Raw genomic sequence first — 21,026 nt, 5'->3', positions numbered from 1 at the left:
GAATGCAGTCCATCTAGAGTAGGGCTGGAGGATGGGCCGGGCCATGCTTGTACCTGGTACCCAGAGAGAGGGGCTGGACCACCTGGCAGCAGCAATGACAGGCCCAGGAAAAGGAGGTTTGCTGGGTATATGGCAGAGAGGGCATTGCCTGGCTGGGTGAGCCTGCCCACCTGTCCCACAGGACAGGCAGAGAAGCTGAGACTAATTATATGGCCAGCCTGTCCCCCCAGGGCAGGCCCAGGAAAAGCCAAGGCCCAGCCTGGATTCTCTGTTGACAAGTCCAAACCTTCACAGTGCTATCCACAACCCCTGAGAAGAGCTGGCCCCGGGACACAGCCAGACTAGTCACTCTGCCCTGGCGATGCAGCAGAGAAATGTTCATACTCCAGACCCTGAGAGACTGCAGGGTGTGCTGAAGACTTTGGTCTGGTCTGGCAATGAGGTGACTGCCAGTGCATACTTGATGCCCACATGGCCCATTAGAGTCTGCACTCGCTACATGTCTTGCAAGCGGTTCTCCTAGGTACCTCAGACGAAGTGGTGATTTCTTATGGTGATAGAGTAGATGCTGCTGCTGACATCTGTTGAACATGGATGCATTTGAGTGTCTGGATGTTCCAGATCTTGATTGTCTGGTAGGAGCTGCTGTATGGGTAGCTTTGGGTGGCTACCAGGGTCTATACCCAGTAGCTGAGGCCAATGAGTTCCTTTAACTTTGGCTCAGTGCCCACTATGTCCCAGACCTTGATTGCCTTCAGAAAGCTGCTGAAGAGCATGTTGTGCAAGGAGACTAGTGTGCACTCTCGTTTTCCGGGCACAGATCATGTTCACTTTCTGCAGGTTCTAGATGTCCCACATGGTGATGATGCAGTCTACTGAGCCACAGCAGAGCTCTCACCCCTGGATGCAGAGCACCAGCACCAGACTGTCACAGCCCTTCAGCATCTTTGGGCATTTGTACATGGTACAGTTGCCCCACACCTTGATGATCTTGCTAAAGGAGCTGCTGAGAAGCAGGTCATCCATAGAACAGATGACAGGGCCCTGGTAGCCCATGAGGGTCCTTTGCACTTGAAGATCTGCTGAAAGTCACAGGATCCTTGGGTGCCCATGTTCAGCTATGTATTGATGTGGAGTTCCTCATTCAACATGGATGCATCCCTCCAGAACTCCGTATGATCCTCATTGAAATTGCTCTGGTTTTTGTCTAGAACATCAGACTTGAACTCAAAGATCTTCTCATATGGTTAATCTTTTCAAGAATTTGATCAGCATGGAGTGTATGAAAGCAATCTCCTGGTCCTTCTAGGCCAGTGCCATGTGCATCTTGTGGAAGCTGTCAACTGTCTGCTAAATGAATTTTTTAGCCTGTCCAAGCAGCATATCCTCAGGTACCGCTCGTATATGTCCTGGTACCCAGTGAATGCGTACTCCTACTTGGAATGGGAACACTTTATGTGATCACACCCCTTGAGATGGGCTGACAGGTTATCTTAATGAGCAGTGGGAAGCTGGTGTTTTTCAGGCTCTTCACTGGCTTGTAGTCACAATCGCCCTCATGGGCCTTCCAGCTGCTGGGCTCGATGATGAAGGGGCACCCTTTCAGCCTACTTCAAAGATGATGAGCTTCCCAGCCCTCACCACCCAGATTGCCATGCCTGAAGTGGATGAAGAGTTCCCAGATCTGCTTGGCCACTGCAGTGTTGTTTACTATGACTGTCAGCTTGATGTCCCTAGGACACTTCTTTGACTTCAAGGTGCATCTTCAACAGAACATGTGCCCACATGTAGTGATTGCAGGGTCCTTGAACACACTGTAGCAGAGTTGGCAACAGCACTTCACCAAGAGCTTCTTAGCACACGCAAGTGTCTCTGGCTCCTCTTCATCTTTGGACATCGAGGATGTGCAGTACAGGGATAGGCTGGACCCAGAGTTGAGGGAGAGGCCGGAGAGGGCCAAGTCAAAGTGGTGCAGGGTGCTGACGGGGTGCAAACTGTCCTTTTTGTCCCTAGGGGAGTAGGCAAGTGTGCTAGAGGAGGAGGGCATACTTTGGTGCTGTTGAAGGGCATACTTATGTGCTGGTTCCATAGGCTTTGCTGCTGGTGGTGACTGCTGAAAAGGAGGTCCGCAAGGTCATTTCCATTCTGGTCCCAGTAGTGATGCCTAGGGTGGGAAGGGCTGGTAGGCCCCCAGGAGAACTGGTTGTAGTGGGCACTTTTGCCCAAGCCCCTGCTCTAGAGAGACAACAAGGCTATTGGGTAGCACCAACCTTCTCCTTTATTGTTTCCCCTTGGTCACCAGCCATGTTTTCAAAATAATTATTAGAACAAGGACAGGCTGCTAAGAGAATCAATAAGGTATGTTGTGTATCAGCAAGTTACAAATATTTCCTTCTATATAAAGTCATGATAAATGTTGTACTTTTATCAGTGACTTGAATTTTATAGATACTAAACCCAGTTTAAATGATGCTATTGAACTATTTTTGAGGTCTGAATTCCTCCAGTACTCATTGCTTGCACACTTAGATGACCGAGGAAGAGTGAAAGGTTAGCAGGGTCAAGGGCTGCAAAGAGAATTAAGAAGATGAGTGCTGAGAAAACACTATTGGATTGGTGATAGGAAGGAATCTATGACCTTTGAGAGAGCATTTCAGTAGCATAATAGAGAAGGAAGTCAGCTTGCAGTGCATTACAGACTAATTGGGTAGTAGAAAAGAGACTGAGTGAGACTTCTCTTTATATAGTCTAGCAGTGAAAGATGAGAGAGAATTAGTTTGACAAGCTAGCTGAGCCAAAGCACATTTTATTTTATTTTATTTTTTAGTTTCAAGTATACAGTACATTGGTTAGACATTTATATAGTTTATGAAACAATCCCCTTGATTACTCTATCTTCCCTTGGGCTCTGCACATAGACATTACCTTACTGCTGACTGCACTCCCTATGCCATGCTCCTCATCCTTGAGACCATCTATCAACTACAGATTTGTACTTCGTTAACTCTCCACCACTTTCTTCCAGCACCCCCCGTCTTCTGGTCATCACCTGATTTTTCTCTATATTTGTGGGTCTGTTTTCTATTTGCTTGTTCTTTTTGTTCCTTAGATTCTGCATGTCGGTGAAATCATATGATATTTATCATTCTCTGACTGACTTATTACGCTCAGCATAATCACCTCTATAGGTCCATCCATGTCGTTGCAAATGATAGGATTTCTTTTCTTTTTTTTTTTTTATAACCGATAAATATTCCATTGTATATATGAACCATAACTTCTTTATCCAATCGTCTATTGATGGGCATTTAGGTTGCTTCCATATCTTGGCTATTGTAAATACAAAGCACATTTTTTAAAGGATTGTTTATAGGCAGAGCAGGAAGCATAGGAGAGAAATGTGCATTTGTATCAGAGTTCAAGGCAGGAAAGGGATGTGAGTGGGGCACCAACCTCCTAGCACAAAATTCCCAGGGGCAGGTGCTCTGTCTGCCTAAGAAGCACTTAACCTGAAAAGAGGTTTCCAGAACTGCTTCAGTTTTGTAGGACTCAAAGGAGTTTCTGAGCTTGAAACACACAGACGTTTGCCCATTATATCATCTAAAAGCGATACAATGTACACAGAGATAATGAAATGGAGTTACCAGTTCAATACCTTTTAAAACGATATTAGCCAAAAAATGTTAGCCAAAACACTAACCATAATAAGAAACATTAGATAACTTTGTTTAGTTTATTCACATATTATACAGATTAGGTAGATACTATTATCATTTTGCATGTGAGGAAACTGAAGCAGAGGCTTAGGAAGTTCTAAATGTCTCATAGTTAATGATTTAAGTCTAGTCTCTGATGACAAGCTAGGATCTCACACCGAGTAACTGTCTATTGGCCGAGTGAGGCTTGTGACTTCAAATTTCAAATGAGAATTCAACAACATCTGAATCTTACTTTACGTAAGATAATGCCTATATCTCACTTTAAAATATTTTGACATAGGTATACATGTGCACGCGTGTTTATATGTGTTAGCCTGTGTGAATCTGAGCTACAATCTAGGTATGGCCAATTGCCTGGTCACAGCACATAATCCTCTATGGGGAGGGAGGGGATGGTTGACATTTAACAAAAAGGCCACATTTCAGAGATTGCTACTATAATCTTCAATAATCTTCAATTTCAATTAACACCAGATTTAAAAATATTAGCATAATGAAAGATAAATACTGTTATTTATTGGTGAAATTAGTGGCTTGATAATTGGATAATGGATATTGGAAATGGGTATTCACTAGTGAGATTAGTGATAGATAAAATTTGTGAATTAACTAAAATATTCTAGAAACACTTGCTGTCTTGGTATGAGTCTACTAAGTCATCCTTCACCAATAAGATAAAGTAGGAAGCTTCATCCCTAACAGTCCTGTGCCCAGCCATCTCTGGAGGATTCTTGTTGGCTTGCTGATGACCATTAGGGTAACTGCATTCTGCCTCTAGAATGTTGTCACATCTGTTCCAAAGGAACCTTCCATGCAAGACATGATTGTAGCACCAATAAGGGATTTTACTGGGCTTACAGAACAGGCTATATGGTATATTTGGGGTCTGTTAACTAAAAATGTTAACTTAATAATGGTCTTTATGTGTGGGAGTTTTTTGTCTAATTCTTTTACTAAAACCTGGTAATAAGGTTGTAGGGGACTAGCAAACTCTCACTTACTTTCAATTTCTGGTTCCCATTATTATCTACTAAAATTAACGTACTTGTGTTTAACCAAATTGGCTTAGGTTAGTTAGAATTTATTTCTATGAGTTTCCTGTAAAAATTCCTTTTCCCATACTTAGAAAAATTACTCATCACTCTTAATATTTCCACCTTGACAACCTGCTCAAACAGATCCCACCTGTTTGCCCTCCAGTTTTACTAAGAAAATAGCCAATAGCCGTAGTAAGATAGGCAGTGCTTCAGCTCCTCTCATATTCTATTATCAAATCCTCCAACCTACCTGCATCTGCCTTCATCTTTTTGTCTTTCTCCTTATAACAAGGGAGAGAGTATGGCTCTGCTTGTGAACAATGAGTCTTTTCACTTAAGCTTAGTTTCCTGTCTTGCTTTTCTGCTTAAGGACTTTGTTTCTTTGGTTTGTTCACTCTCTTTTCAGTCAGTTTCTCTCTTTATGCTAGATTATTCATATCAACATACAAAATACTCTAGCATCATCTTAGTGAAAAAAAAAATTATATTAATCCTTTTAAGTTACCATTCCATATCTCCGTCCCTTCACAGTAAAACTATTCAAGTCGTCTATGTTGATTGTTTTCACTTCTTCACTTTTATTCTCTCTTTATAAACTACGAAATAATTCAAACACAGAGAATAGCTAGAGAATAATAAAATAAAGATATATCAACATACATAGCCACTGTCTAGCTTTATAAAATCTTAATGTTTTTCTATATTTGCTTTACCTTTTTAACAGAAATGTTATAGGTACAATTGAAATTCTTGAATGAATTCTCTCCCATTCCCAAAGGTAACCATTAACCATTAACTTGAATTTGGTGTTCATTAAGCCTATATGTTTTTATATATTGTCATGCAAGTATATATCCATAACTGATATACAGTATTTACTTTTACAAGTTTTCAAATGTTACATAAGTAGTTTATTATACATGTCATTTTACAGCTTACATCTTTGGTCCACATAATATTCTTCAGATTTATTCATTTTAATACATTAATTTATTCATTTTAATTCTCTATTATATTCCATTGAATAACTACTGTATACTTCATTCTCTACTGATAGATCTTATACCAATTTCCATCCCCACCTACAGTAAATCAGAAGTTCCTATTTCATCATATTCATGCTAAAACTTGAACTGTCACACTTTTCTATTTTGCCAAACTGATGAGTTTGAACTGGTACCTCACTGTGATTTTAATTTACATTTCTCTGACATCTAGTAAAGTAGATCATCTTTTCATATGTTTATTAGCTATTGGTGTTTCTTCTTTTTGAATTGCCTATTCATACCTTTTACATAGCTGTCTTAGCATCTTGAATGAATAGCCCGTTATTTCTCCACTGCTTTGTAATGCCACCTCTATCTTATACTATTTTCTGGATCTCTATGTTATTTCTTTGGTGCAATGGTTTATTTGCATAATTCTGAATCAAGAGCACATAATCTTATTTACTATAGGTTTATAATAAATGATAGAGCATACCCCCAGTATGTTCTTCAAAGTATTCAGAGACATTTTTACCCCTTTGTACTTTCATATGAATTTTAGGAACTTTATGTCAGGATCATGAAATCCTGGGGAGATTTTCATTGGAATTTGTTTGACTTACAGGCAAATTGAAATATTTTTAGTCTTTAGTCTTCTTATTCCTAAACACGGCATATATCTTGTTTCTCTCCAATGTACTTTAATCAGGCTTCTTTTCTCTATTGACTGGTTTGGTTGTCAAAATCATGAAAATTTCTGCATCTTTGCTGAAGACCTTTGCACTAGCTCAGCCTTTCTAAAGTCTATTTAGATGTCACCTTCTTAGAAAGTTCTTTCTTCATTACCCAGTTTAAAGAATCACATAGTAACTTTTTTCACATTATTTTAATTCTCTACATAGCCCTTATCTCTAATATGACCTTTGCCAACTTCCTTGACTTATACCCCTTTCTCCCTTGCTCATTATGCTTTCTATGATTCCTTGAACACATCAAGCTTTTTCTCACACTAGAGACTTTATATTTATTTTTACTTCTATCTAGAGCTCTAGATATTTGTATGACTCTCTTCTCATCATTTAAGTTTCCACTCAACTGTCACCTCCAAAGAGAACTTCCACAATGACCCAACCTGAAGCTTCTCCCCAATCATTATCACCTAAACCTACTGTACTGCTTAAAAATTTGGCTTCCGACTGGAAATTATTCTGTTGGTTTATGTGTTTGCTTGTCTGTAGTTAAGGTCAAGCCAAGGATTTAGATGTATATTTTTAAAGACATAAGGTTACTTAGGAAGTGAGAATACATCAGTGGGTAGAATGAAATTACCGAACACTGACTGTGTTTGTTTTGTGTATGTTAATACCAGAACACTGCCTGGCACAGAGTTGATAGTCAGTAAATATTTGAATATTTGATCAATAAAATTAGCCATTCCATAGCTTAAGACAAATTTTTTTAAAAAAATTACGGTTGACATTCAATATTATTTTATACTAGTGTCAGAGCCTAAGACTTTAAAACTCATAATTGTCTATGAAATTAGAACACCCTTACCTGTGAATTGACATAAAGAAAAAATATAGACCTCAGGTATAACAGAATGAATTATTAGAGTTGACACATGGCCTGGATGAGTTAACAAATAATTATTTACAAAAATAATTTGGATGAATTAAATATAAATTAATTACATATAGATATCAAATAATTTTAAAATAAAATATGATATCTGACTACACATATGTAAGCTTTATATTTACTATTTATAAAAACAAACAAGGAGATTAGAGAGGGACAAAATCATGGTAAGGGAAGATTAACATGCAATAAAGTTAGCACCCAAGTATCATGTAAAATGATTGAAAATTTTATTTCTAAACATTTCAAAAGTCACTCCAAAAGAAAACTTTGATCAGTTGCATGGTTCATGTTGTTCATAAGATAGAATAGGACAATTCATCAGAAGAGGCCTGGGTATTCTTGAGGTTAAGCCTGGGGAGACTACTCCTGTGCACTGTCATAAAATAGTCTTCATCAGTAATATTTGTACAGCTAACTAGGTGTGGTGTGTCATGGAGCTCTTCTTTATAATATTCTTCAATATATGCTAAAGACATAATGCCCAAGAGCAGTTGAGTAAATTACTGCTTAATAAGATGAAATAATCACAAGGCCTAGTTCTTTAGTGATCCAGCTTAGCAGAATCCAGCAGAAGGATGGATGGCAAATCTTTTGGGTAACCCTCTGTAAATGTCCTTTTGACAAATGATCATATGATAGGTATTGGCCAGAGGAAAATCTGAAGTTATATTCCTTCATAAGTACCTGAAAAGCAGATATTTTGTATTATTGGACAAGAGCAACTCATGTGCAATAACTATTCATTGAACTGGAAATAAGAGTAACATTGTTTTATGAAAGTTGAAGAGCCTAATGAGGATACGTGCCTGAATAAAGGAGATCTTAACCAAAATGAATGGTTAACCAGGCCGCAGAATTTTGTACCACAGGGTATGCCGACATGCTCATACTCCTATTTCCTGGATGCATTCTTTACTGATAGCCTGGATCTAAACCACAGATCAAATACTCCTTCATAGACACAGACTTAACCAGTTTCAGAGATCTCAGATCTAATTAGCCTTAAAAATCCTGGGACCTCTGCCCAGGTGTGCCATTGTGGAGACAGGGCTTCTTCAGAAATATTAGCTGCTCCTGGTTTCTGCAGGATCAGACGTCTCTCTTCTCTTCCAAGATTCCTTGACCACCACCCAGGCTACACATCGGTTTTTCTAGCTATTACTGTCTAACACTGGTTTGTTCATTCATTCAACAAATGTTCATTACACCTCTCAGGGTATCACATTTGGAGGCACAGGTGGATATGTTAATTTTGAGATTCCCATTAAGATGACCAAGTTGTATTGTTGTGTAGGTAGTTGGATAGACAACTACGAGGTTCTGAGGACAGGTCAAGCCAAGGATTTAGATGTATATTTTTAAAGACATAAGGTTACTTAGGAAGTGAGAATACATCAGTGGGTAGAATGAAATTACCAAAGTCCCATTTTTCTTGCTTTGTGTATGTTAATACCAGAACACTGCCTGGCACATTGGGGCTTGGCCTTAGCTGTGGGACCCTGGCTGACTTCTGCTTCTCAGCACCTGCGGACTGTCAAGTACTTCTCTGCCTCAGCAGCCATTTTCCTGATTAAAACAGCCCGCCAAAGTCCCTAGAAATACATTACACGAATTTTCTATCTTAGATTACCTGATTTACTCGCTCAATTTAATACTTGTTCAATATATGAGAAGACAAAGGACAAAATCAGTACCCCAAAGCTCTTAAAACATCAATTCAAAGCAGTCATATTATATATGCACCCCCAGAATTCCTTGCAATATCTAGTTCTCTATTAGGGCTTTTAAAGCAGGAAACAAGACTCATTATGAGTCCTTCTGGGCTGTGGTTATGTTGAGTTTTATATCTTTTTAACCCCTTTTATTATTATTTTATTAGTGGTAGATGAGAGTTTGCTAAGCTTTTTAAGGCATGTAGTCCAATGACTCTCATATTCTGCTTTAATCTAGGGTACAGGTTCTCATAGAATAGGGTCTATTTTGCTGGTACCCAATATGGTGTGAGAATATGTTGTAGAGGCAAGTTTTTGAGAGTTGTAAGAGATTACACAAAAGTAGAAAGAGTTAGTAAAAATAGTTATAACTTGAGCATTAACCATGTGCTAGATGCTTTTCTATGTTTTCTGTTTCACTTAATCCGGTGGTCCTGAAAGGGGATGCTAGCATTCTCTGGGGGCATTGTGAAAATTTGTGAAGGTGTTTTTGTTGTCTACAATGATTTGTGACAGGGCCAGTGTTGCTAAACTTCCTGCAATGCATATAGGGACTGTCCCACATAGTGAAGAATTGACTTCACTCAATTCTCACATAAATATCTCTAATGTTTTGTGGCCATTTCTATGGGTGAAATCTTATTTTTATAATTTTTGAAGCCTAGAACCTACTTTGGTTTTACATATAAACAGGAAGGAAAATTTGAATTTTTAAGATGCGGACATTTCCAAGAGTGTATCTATCGTGTAAATTAAGATCAGAAGATCGTATTTTGTTTCGTTTGGAACCTTATCAAGAGTTTTTCACTGTTTTGGACATTATGTCCCTGCCTGCAGCACATGGTTTGAGGTGGTTGTAGCTGCATTAATGGTTATTCCATGTATATGTGCAAGAGTGGGGCAATTTATTACATCTTCTAGAATAATCATGTTTGAGCATTTACTTATTAAAACATTATTTTATTACAAATTATCTTTCTTTTATTTCTTCTTTATATTAAAGTTAAGGCATTACATTATTTTTGAAAAGAATATCCTGGTAGACAGCACTATTCATGAATTTCATTTCAGGATGTTTAAGAGGATGTCACTAAATATTTGTAATATGAAGAGAGTGTTGGACTGAGAACTACTGATGTATCTTCAGGACAGCCCAATGATGCAAGTGACTATAGTTTTCTCCATTTTTGGGTCAAAAAACAGGCATAGACTAGTTAAATAGTTATCCCAGGCCACATAGTTGGTAAGTCAGGAGGCCAGGATTCGGATCCAACATTTTACACTCCAGAGCTACAGTCCTAGTCACTGGCTTTCTCCTTCCTATGAGAGAAAACCAATAGAAACATCAGGTAAAATGACGGCAGAGTCCTAGACAGGCCTTGAGAGGTAGGGAATGAGTGGTTCTGAAAGTGCAGACCAGTGCAGAATCTCCATGCATAGCGGCTTGTGCCAGGACTGACAAGGGTGACTGAAAGACCTTCTGGTTGCCCCCGTGGCTTTTAGGCAAAGGCAAGATGGCCTCTTGATGCGCATTCTGAGGGATAGAGCCAGGTGGACTGCTATGGATAGTTCTTCCAGGGTTCCATGATATCCCCATTCCCCCAGTAAAAAAAAGCACGGACAACCCACGATAGTTCTGAACTCACAGCAGTGTTCTTGCTATGCGCCTAGTGGAATCTATGATATTATTCTCTGGAACATTATTTATTTAGTGTGTAGCACACCTCTTTGCTAGACTGCAGAATGGTTAAAGAAAAACTTGACCAAGTTCCCTCCTACTTTCTTAAGCACTTGTTTAAAAATCAGACTAGCAAATAGCCTTGATTTTTTTTCTTAGTCTGAGTTTATTCGTAGATTTTTTTCCCATATGCTAATATCAATGTGCTGAATTTCTCTTGGTTGATTGGGAATCTCTCTTTGATTTAAAAGTGATTGATTACTGACTTTTGGAAAACAAGGAATGTTTTTGTGTGTGAATACGTATACTTTTAATGCCTTTTTATTATTATTATTTTTTTAAGTGGTTCAAAAATGCTCAGTGTGGCCTTTGCCAGTGAAGATTAGGAGCAATAGGTTAGGAAAACCTGCCTGTCTGGACTTATTTTGTGGAGACTCAATTGCTCTGCTTAATTTTCCATTTTCCCTGGAGCTCCTTACAATGGTGATGAGCACAGTTCTAATGAGCTGGAACCGTCTTCCTCAGCTACTATTTTGACAGGTTGTCTGTGTCTAGCTTGAAGAGACTCTTATTGAGGTTAAATAAAAGAGATGCAGCATCCAGAGAAACCTGTATATCAGTATATTAAAATGCGTCTGCCTCTTCTGATTTAATATAACTGCTCATGGCAATTCTTGCCCTATTTGTTGACAAATCGCTCCAGAATGATTTAGATAGGAGGCATACTTTAATTGGCTGCTTTTGCCCCAAAGGTTGATCAAAACTTTTTATTGATTCATTACTGTGAGACCAACATTGCTATAATTCTCCTCTAATGTATTTCAATTTGCAGGCATATTAAAAACCACAAAAAATTAAAAAGGAGGGCGAAAGATAGGAGTGGATTTCAGATTGAAGCAATGTGGTACTGACAAGTTTATTCAAACATTTTTGCCTTTTGCCTATATAAAGAATACTGGCATGGTGTTTTAATTATTTGTTTATGTTTGGTCAGGTGCTGTGCCCTGGCACCATTCCCAGGGTTGGTGAAAATTAATTTTTATGTACGAGTGATAACCAAACATTTATATTACTTATTTTATTTTTTAAAATGTTTATCTTACCTTAAAATTGGAGGACCTAAAATCCTCTTCAAGACGGTTCCCAACTTACAGATAGTTTACATGTCCTCTGATAATTCTTAACTTAATTATTTGGAACCTAAAAATCAGTTCTTTATAACATTGTATGATTTTTTTCCCTCATAGTAGTCTAAAAATACCTATGGTATATACTTTTTACAAAACTTTTTCTGTAAAGGTCCAGATACTGTATAATTTACACTTTGAGTTTCATAATATCTCTGTTGCAACTTCTCATGTTGGAATGTGAAAGCAGGGGACACGGTGCCTAAACAAATGGGCATGGGTGTGTCCCAATACAATTTTATTTAGGAACACTGCAATTGAAATTTCACATATTTTTCATGTCATGAAATCTTCTTCTTTTAATTTTTCCAACTGCTTTAAATTGTAAAAACCATTTTTAGCTCACTGGTCATCCAAAAACAGGCAGCAGGCCATATATGACCCCTGGGCAGCAGTTTGCAGACCCTTGATATGCACAGAAGTGTGCTGTACTTACAATGATAAAGAACATATGTACCTATGGTAAAATATTTAAGAAACTTGAGGTTTCTATAGGAAAAAGCATTTTATGTCTAATTGGAAATGTCAGGGATGCATCTGTTATACAGTGATCTAAGCCAAGTTGGCTGTACACAATCAATGGATAGGTTTTTATTGGTAGATGTGAGAGCCAATATTACTTTGATGTGGGTGAGAGCTATAAGTCTCCCCCAATTCAACCTCCATATCCAATAGACAGGTTATAAAGAAAGTAAATTTCATACCAGATTCTGTATATGTATAAATATTAACTAGCAAACCGTACAAATGCAGTTATGTACCCTGCCTGTCCTTGCAATCTCAGTCCCACTCTTTGGCGCCTAATATCTTGCATGAAATGTACACTGGAGAAAGACAATATTCTACAGGCAGGATTCAGATAACCTAAGAATTGGGTGACAGAATTCTCTGTTAATGGCAAAACCCTGAACATAAGAAAATTCTAGGATAAGGATGTCACTTCAAGGGTATAATATTTGGGGTAACCATGTTTATACATATGCAATTGCTGAGGTACTGATATTTCTAGTGAGTCTATGTCTCAAATATCTCTTCTTTGACCAATAAAAAGTCATTTCTAATATCCTCTGTGCTAATCAACAAACCCTCTAGTGCTGACAGGAGATTAAAATAGTGAAAAATGCTTGTGGTTGCTGCCTCTGAAATACAGACTTCTGATTAGCATCATTCAAATACTAACCGCTCACCATGGGGAGAGGGCCTGATTAGGAACCTTCAAATATAAGTTAATATTTAGATGTAGGTTAAAACTAACATACCTACACACCACAATTTCTATGCTCAAGTATTTAAAAATAGTTTACAGACAATATAATATTCTTCTAGAGGACAACTACCACAGCAAAATCAGTGATTCCTTTTTCCCTTCACCACAAACTGAGAAGAGGGCTCTTTCTACTACATATGGTTGGTTTGGTTACCCACTGAAAAGGGCAAGGAAAGGATTAGTGGGGAGCAAGGACAACAGTTTTAAGGAATTCGAGCTGTGAAATCTTTGAAGACAGGAGTCTTCCGTAAGTAGAATCCTATGGGGTGTTTATCACATCTGGTGCCATGGTTTTACGCCCAGCGCTGGTTCAAGATGGCGATGGAGCGTCCTGAACTCAGCTCCTCCTACAAACACAAGCAATCTTCCGCTACATATGGAACAACTTCCTCTTGAAACAACCTAAAAACTGGTTCAGCAACTGCTACACACTGGGTGAAAGAGAGCCGGCCACGTCGAAGCGATTAGGAAGAGGCTGGGAAGCATTTTCGCCATAGACCCCACCCAGGTGCGGTGAAAAGTTGGGAGGGAACTCAAAACCCCCAGCTCCCCACTGAAGAATGAAAGATTTGCACCCTACAGCAGGCACCTCCCACTTTTAAGACCTGCACCTGAGCGACAGTCCCCCCAAACATCTACCTTTTAAAACCGACAGGCTCGCATCCACGAGGTTCACAAGGCTATAACAAACTGAAGAATGGCTCTTAAAGGGTCTGCGCTTGGAACTCACCTGCCCCAGGGCTCAGCGCAGAAGCAGCCGCTGGAGGGGCGCCAGGCTTTGTGCTTGTCTCGGAGCAGGCATTTGATTTGACTCATATTTGGAGGCCAGCTAGGTGGTCTCTAGGATGGAGACTGGTGAGTACCATCTTTGTGCTCGGCCTATGCCTTCCCTGGTTTTCATTTTCTTTTTCTTTCCTGGTGGGCGCCATCTTCCTGTGCTTCCTCTGCCTTGATCCAGAGCGTCATTATCTCCCAGAGGGGAGCTTTTACACACGCCTGGTGCCCTGGTTTTACATCTAGTGCACGGTTTTGCTGCAGCCACCAGGGGACAGCTCTATATTTCACCAACTCTGATAGCTAGTAGGGCTTATGCCCATGGGTCCCACAGGACTGTAACCACCGGACAAAACTTCAAGCAGACTACATTTGCATTATAGGGGCTTTGCTTTATTCAGCTCTCCATGCTAAAGAATACAGTTCTACACCTTTTTCTCTTTTTTTCCTGACCCTGAAGCGCTACTGAGGTTTGCAAAAAAAATTTTTTTTAAGTTTCGTAAAGTGGAAAAGAGACAGTGGGTGAAAAATAACGAACAAAGGTATAATTGCTACATTTCAAATTGCAATAAAACTGTGATGATTCTGTGATGGAATTCTTTTCTATATTTTAAAAGATTTTTTTTTTTTTTACTGCAGTATGGCATTAATTAAAATGTTATCAGACTGTGATCCTTCTTGGTTTTTCTTTTCTCTATAATCACATCTTTACAATTTTTTGTATTAAATTGTAGAATATGTAAAAGATCCAAAAATAGAATGGACTTCATGGCTAATCTTGTTTCAGCTATGTCCCCACCACCTTCCTCCACTCTCATATTATTTTGAAGAAAATATCAAACATTTTTTCATCTATAACTATTTTAGTTTGTATCTCTAGAAGGTATGGGCTCATTTAAAAATAATTATAATTTCAATGTTATGCCAAAAACTAATAGTAATTCTGTAATATCATCACATATCCAGTAACCGTTCATATTTCTAATTATGTCATAAGCTCCACAAATTGCAGTTGATTGATATGCCATTTAAATCTCTTTAACCTATAACCTCTCTCGTTTCTTCTTTTCTTTCTCTTCTCTGAAATTTGCTCAGTGCAAATATTGTATTTCTAGCTTTCTCATAGTCTTGGATTGGTTATATTATCTATGAATTTTATTTCAAGATGGTAATTGTAGGACTACAAAATATTTGTTTTTAAAAAAGGGATTGGGTCTGATGGGATTGAGTCTTATAAGACTTAGACTGGTGGGGAGTGTCAAGGCTGCCCTGACCAGTCAGGGATAAATATGTGAAAAATTTTAACATTGGAATTTGTATAATAATAGCTGATACTTTAGGTAGTGCTTGGTTATTATGCCAAGAAATCTAAGTGCTTTACCTAAATCAACTTCTTTAATGCTCGCAAAAGCCCAGCAGGTCAGTAGGAGCTATCACTCCCACCATCTCATAAATGAGAAAATGAGAGACCTAGGTGAAGTAATTTACTCAAGGCAAATAAATGGCAAGGACCAGAGCTGGGATTAAAACTGTGGCAGTGAGGCTACAAAGATTTTCTGTTAACCACTGCATTTAATGACTTTTCTTGTGAAGCATAATTCACTGAGCACAAAGGAAGGAAAATGATGCATATTGGCAGAAGGTACATAGATAACAAGTTTAAAGAGAAAATGGATATGCGAATTATACTTTTTAGAGACTAGGTGAACTGAGTTGGTGGTAGTATGAGAAGAAAACATTTAAAGTACGTACTAGCCCCCTGTAGGAGTTCAGTAAGTATTTGTTGAGTGAGTGAATGAAGTACTTTCTAAGGTTGACTGTGGTCACCTTAGAATAGTGGAGAATAAAATTATGGAAGAGTCTCAAAGTTAACAAAGAAAGCAAGACAAAATTGGGCATTTATACTACGTAAGGGACTATACCAGATGCATTTGTAAAATTTAGCATACCTAGACAGGAGGCCTTAACAAGACAAATTCCATATGGGAGTTGCTTAATTGGCTTACTCAGGACCACAAAATTTTAACTACAGTTGTTAATTAGGATACACCTGGTTCAAATATCCATCCTGACAATATCTGACAGGGGCTGGGGTGAAGGGGGATGTTTTTTAACAGAAAATTTTACATAAATTGGCAGAATTCACATTATATAATGAACCATATACATCATACTAAAGAGTTAGCCTAAATATGAAAACACGTTTACTCCAATTCTTCCTGAACAGGAATTGGCAGAACTGTTAAGTCAGGAACAGCTCCAGGAGTCATCCTTGTCTTGGTCTTATTGAGAGTCTTCTCTGGTTCATCTCTTGACCTGCTGCAGTGTCTTTCATAAGTCTGAGTCCCATGCCAGATCTGTCTGAATGACCATTTCCCTTTTCTTGCTTTTGTCTGCAACTGGCCAGTGTTTCAAAGTCCAGACTTAAATACAGATTCTGTTTTTCTATAGCTCTAGCTATTGTATAGGTTGGTGTAAAGGAGGAACTTCAGGAAGTTTACTTCATTTTATTCATTTCTGTGCAATCTGTTCCTAGGTCAGCAAATCTGCTTAATACCTGGTCAGCTTTGGTTGCAGTGTGATATGATGCAAATAGATGATTTTGACATTTGGCCATCCTATTGGGATTCCAATTCCAATTCTAAGCCATAGAATAGAGGAAATGATATGACTGATTATTCTCAATTCTACAAAGGATGGTAGATTAAAATAACATTTTAGATAAAAAGGAGAGACTTTAATTGGTTTAATTATCTCATGGAACTTGTTAAGAGAAGCTCTAGAAGCCTACTCTTTTCCAGCAGTTTTCAATGAGCTGCTTACTAAACAGCCATCTTGGATGTTACTTCATGGTTATTATGGAATTAATTTTAGAATTGCTTCATTGGGTCCATTTGAACATCACTTCTTCTCTCAGCCTTTTTATGGCTAACATGGACTTGTTCCCCAGAACTTGATTTGCTAACTACTTTGATGTCATTTTTAGTTAACTTCCTGCTTCTGACTATTGGCTTAGTATATATTTTTTTGCCAGTAAATGCTTTTACCATTTGAGGTTAACAATGAGTAGTGCTCTCCATCTCTGAACCCTTCTATAACAATGTACTAAAACTTGTGGGAAGCTCATGCCAGGTATGGCTCTGACCTAGGCTTGGTCTTGCCTAGAAAAGTCTTCTTGATGCAGCCAAAAACTGTGGCTGTAAGTTTCTTCCTATAAAAAATGAATCTCTGGCTTGCTTTTAGAAAATGTTTTTCTTTCTGGTCTTTATAAATCCCTTTTTGTTAGGTGTTCACTTTTAGATGCATCATTCCCTTTATTGTCACAAAATATCGTGAGGGAGAAAATATCAATTCCTTCTTAAAGAAGAGGAAACCAAATCTCTGTGGTTAAGAAAATTTAAGTCGTTTTTCCTAGACATTCAGCTTTCCTATATAATTTGTCATCATATACTGTCAACTCTACCTTTATAATGATTCTCAATTTTATCTTTTTGTTTCTATTCTCACTGCAAATACCCCAGAGTAGCCCTCATTAACCTGAAGGACTTTAACTTCTAACTGGCTTCAGAGCTCTAGTCTCTCTGTCTCCCCATTCTTTCTATATCCTGTGGCCAGAGGTATTTTTCTCAAATACAAAATTCATCAATTAATTTTACTGCTCTAAACCCTTACTTCTGCCCATCCCCTCAACATACACATATTGACGATAGAATAAAGTTTCAGAAACCGTAGTGTGTGATTCAGAGCCTTCATTACTCAGGTCCAAACCTTCCTATCTGGTCTTTCTCTCACATGTGTCTTCAGGCTGAACCACACTCCTACTGTTTCTAGAATAAGTCCTCTGACTTCCATGCTCTGCACTTCTGTGCAGTTTCTCTTGCCTGGTAGCCTTTCCATCCTCTTTCTTACATCTCTGCCTATGCGGACTATACCAGCCTCTCAGTATACACCCAGTACTTTGAGAACTTGGGGACTCTTACTGAGCTGAGTCATAAATCCCTTGTTTCATACTCCTCAGTATCTATACTTCTCATGGCATTTCCCACCTTCACTGACCCTTCATTGTTATCATTATCATTCGTGTGCCTTCTTATCCCTTCATTAGAATGCTAATAGAATCCTAACACCTGTGCTTAAGAATGAAGTCTTCTACTTTTAAATAAATGTACTGTAGCACTTAGGACATATTTTTTTGACTATATCAGGTATTCAGCAAAGGTTGGTTGAATTTAAAAAGCATTTTCTTTAAAAATGAATATATGCTTAGAAACTTTTAGAAAAAAGAACTTCTGTTTAGTTGTTTTCAACTGGGGATTCTTAGGGATCTGTGAGGATGGTAACTGTGGTCCTTGAGCTACTTTCAATATTTTAATAAGCCTGATGGAAGTCATACCATTAACTGTAATGAGGCTGGGAGGCTAACTAAAATATCAAGTTTCTTTATTTTTGTTTGTAATTATATTAGAATAGTATTAATCTTAGTCTAGGATTGTTTGGTAGCAAGTAACCTAATATACCCAAACTAGTTTAAGGAAAAGGGGAAAATTTTTTAACATAACGATGTAGGTGTATCTCATACAAGCCCAAAGTAGGAAGCACAGAGCAAGGTCTCACAAAGGATTGAAAACAGAGAGGGAAAAATTACCAAAAACAAAGGCAGCTGTCTTAAGAGTTCTCTCCTTGGGGCCTCAGGCGTCCCCCACTCTGTTTCCTTGTTGACATCAGTTTCATCCTCTTCTCTGCAGACTTGGTACTTAGGCTCTGCTAGCACATGGTTGTTATAATGTCTATATTTATTTTAAAAAATTTCAGTGAAGATAGTACGCATATATCTATATATCTATATCTACATCTACATTAATATTTACCTACACACATGTATACACGTACATATATACATATATGCTTGTGTATATATGTATACATACTTCTACATATATACATAGTCGATTTATACCTGAGGGGCCATTAGTTAAATTTCAAAGCACTCAGTTAGGTAGTTAGCAACATATGCTAGTTAGTTAGCATTTGAAAGAATTTAGCCAGAAATCCACACTCCAAAGACAGCTACTATAAGTTTCAAGCATCCTTACCTCAGTTTAGCTCTAGACAGTTTTAAAATGAGCACAAATGGCATTAGAAATGACTTTGCATTACTGAAATGTGTGATGTTCAAGGTTGGGGATTAGCCAGAAACACTATATGGGCAACTCTTTCTTATATGAGCAGGTTTAAGATTACATTTTTAGAGGGTCATTTCTTTTCTCAGGAATAAGTTTGGCTCTGTTTCTGGATTCTGCGGTCCAGTTGTGGTGAGAAGTTTAGCTCAGTTCTGATGCTAAAATATTATTGCCTCTGTCTTCAGTGAAAGAACCTAATAGTTATAAATGGCTAATTTATTTTAGGTTAGTTTGCAATGAAGACATATCATCATTACTCCAAAAACTGATCCCATCTCAGCCTTTAGGCTTAAATAGACATATAGACCCTAAGAGTCCAGATGACTGGAATCTCTTAGTTCTAGTTCTAGTTTCTTGCAAAGAGAATTGATTGGCTCATTCTACCGAAGGTGTCCTGGCCCAATCAGTAGTGGCCAAGGAAGTCTATGGGTTGTGTAGTAGTCAACAGTGTTAAAGACAGTCTCTTACCAGAAGCCGTGGGTGTGTGCTCTTTGAAAAGGGGTCCAGGCTTGGTTGTAGGTGCAAGGTAGATTTCATAGTATGTATCTGTCTTTGATCCCCAAAAGGATGTAAAATTTTTAAAAATTCAGCAGACATTTTTAAAGTAAATTATATATTACAGACAACAGAGTTGATTGGTAAAATAATTAAAGGATTTTGATATGCAATACTTTTAATAACTTTATCAATGGGATGAATTTTCCAGTGGAATAGGGACTGATACTTGGAAGAAGGAGGCACATCCGTGGAGGGCAGGGAAATAGACCACTTGTTCATGGGACAAAAGGCCCAAGTAGAATAGAAGAAAGGAGAAGGATAAGATGAGAGAGCAAGACCTAGCTGACAACCCTAGACTATTTTCATATTTATATCTAATACAAGCTCTGCCTGCTTACGATGCAAACAGCAAACAATATCCAATTAAATTTTCTTTTTTTCCCCACAGAGAGTGATTGTGACAAGGCCATGGAACAGAGCAAGTGTTTGTTGTGCAAAAATTGTTTTGACTAGATCAACAAGGATGTTTCTATGGGCCATCTGCTGGGACATAAAGCTCTGTTAGTCAGAATCTTTGCTGAACCTGCATCAATGAAAAAGGAGTTGCTAAGTAAATTAATAGACTAAGCAAGGGAAATGTTATGTTGATTGAAGGCCTTCAGCTGAAACATTTGTATTCAAACAAAGGAAGTTCTAATTATAAATGTGTTATCAGTTAAAGAGCTTTCACAGTTTGCCTTCCTGTGACAGTGGTTTCATTGCTTTGTCCTGAAATGTTTGAAACACAATTTCCTTAAGCAAAGTTTTCTTTCCTAAAATGTCCAGGGAGTTAAATGACTCCCCATCCCCATCTCCCCCCCTCCCCCCACATTATGATGAGTTATAGAGATTTTACCATATTCAAAAGCTTTGAATCCAAATGTGAAAATGTTTCAGAGAATATGGTGGTTGAAGGGAAAGGAGAAGGGAGGCTGATGTAGGAGTGGATGAAGGAAGGAATTTGGCCAAAGGGAACTAAATTAGAAAAAAATGTTGAGCAGAAGGAAAGGGGAATAAAGAGAAGCAAGGAAGAAAGGATAGACTTGGAAGAAAGGGAGCAGTGGCGGTGCATGTGGGTTTGTTGAAAATGAGTGTCTTATAATACTTATTAATTATATGGAGGTGAAGTTAGTAGAATTAGCAGTGAACTCGAAAGAAAAATCTTTCAAACTTGGCTCTTTTGTTACTACTGTAGGAAGCATCAGAATGATATTGCAAAATAGGAATCTACATAAAGGCTACCCTTTGCTCTGTTCTTCCCAGCTAAGTGGGTTAAATATATCTAGTCAGACCTAGGGCTCAGCA

At 38.2% G+C, this 21,026-nt stretch overlaps 1 pseudogene; it reads right to left on the bottom strand.

Moving 5' to 3' along the window:
- Positions 1–205: 205 nt before the first annotated feature.
- Positions 206–21,026, bottom strand: part of LOC102884652 — a 97,811-nt pseudogene continuing 76,990 nt past the window's right edge.

Source organism: Pteropus alecto, unplaced genomic scaffold, assembly GCF_000325575.1.
Source record: "Pteropus alecto unplaced genomic scaffold, ASM32557v1 scaffold7, whole genome shotgun sequence".
Lineage (NCBI taxonomy): Eukaryota > Metazoa > Chordata > Mammalia > Chiroptera > Pteropodidae > Pteropus > Pteropus alecto.
This window is presented reverse-complemented; position numbering and strand designations above follow the sequence as displayed.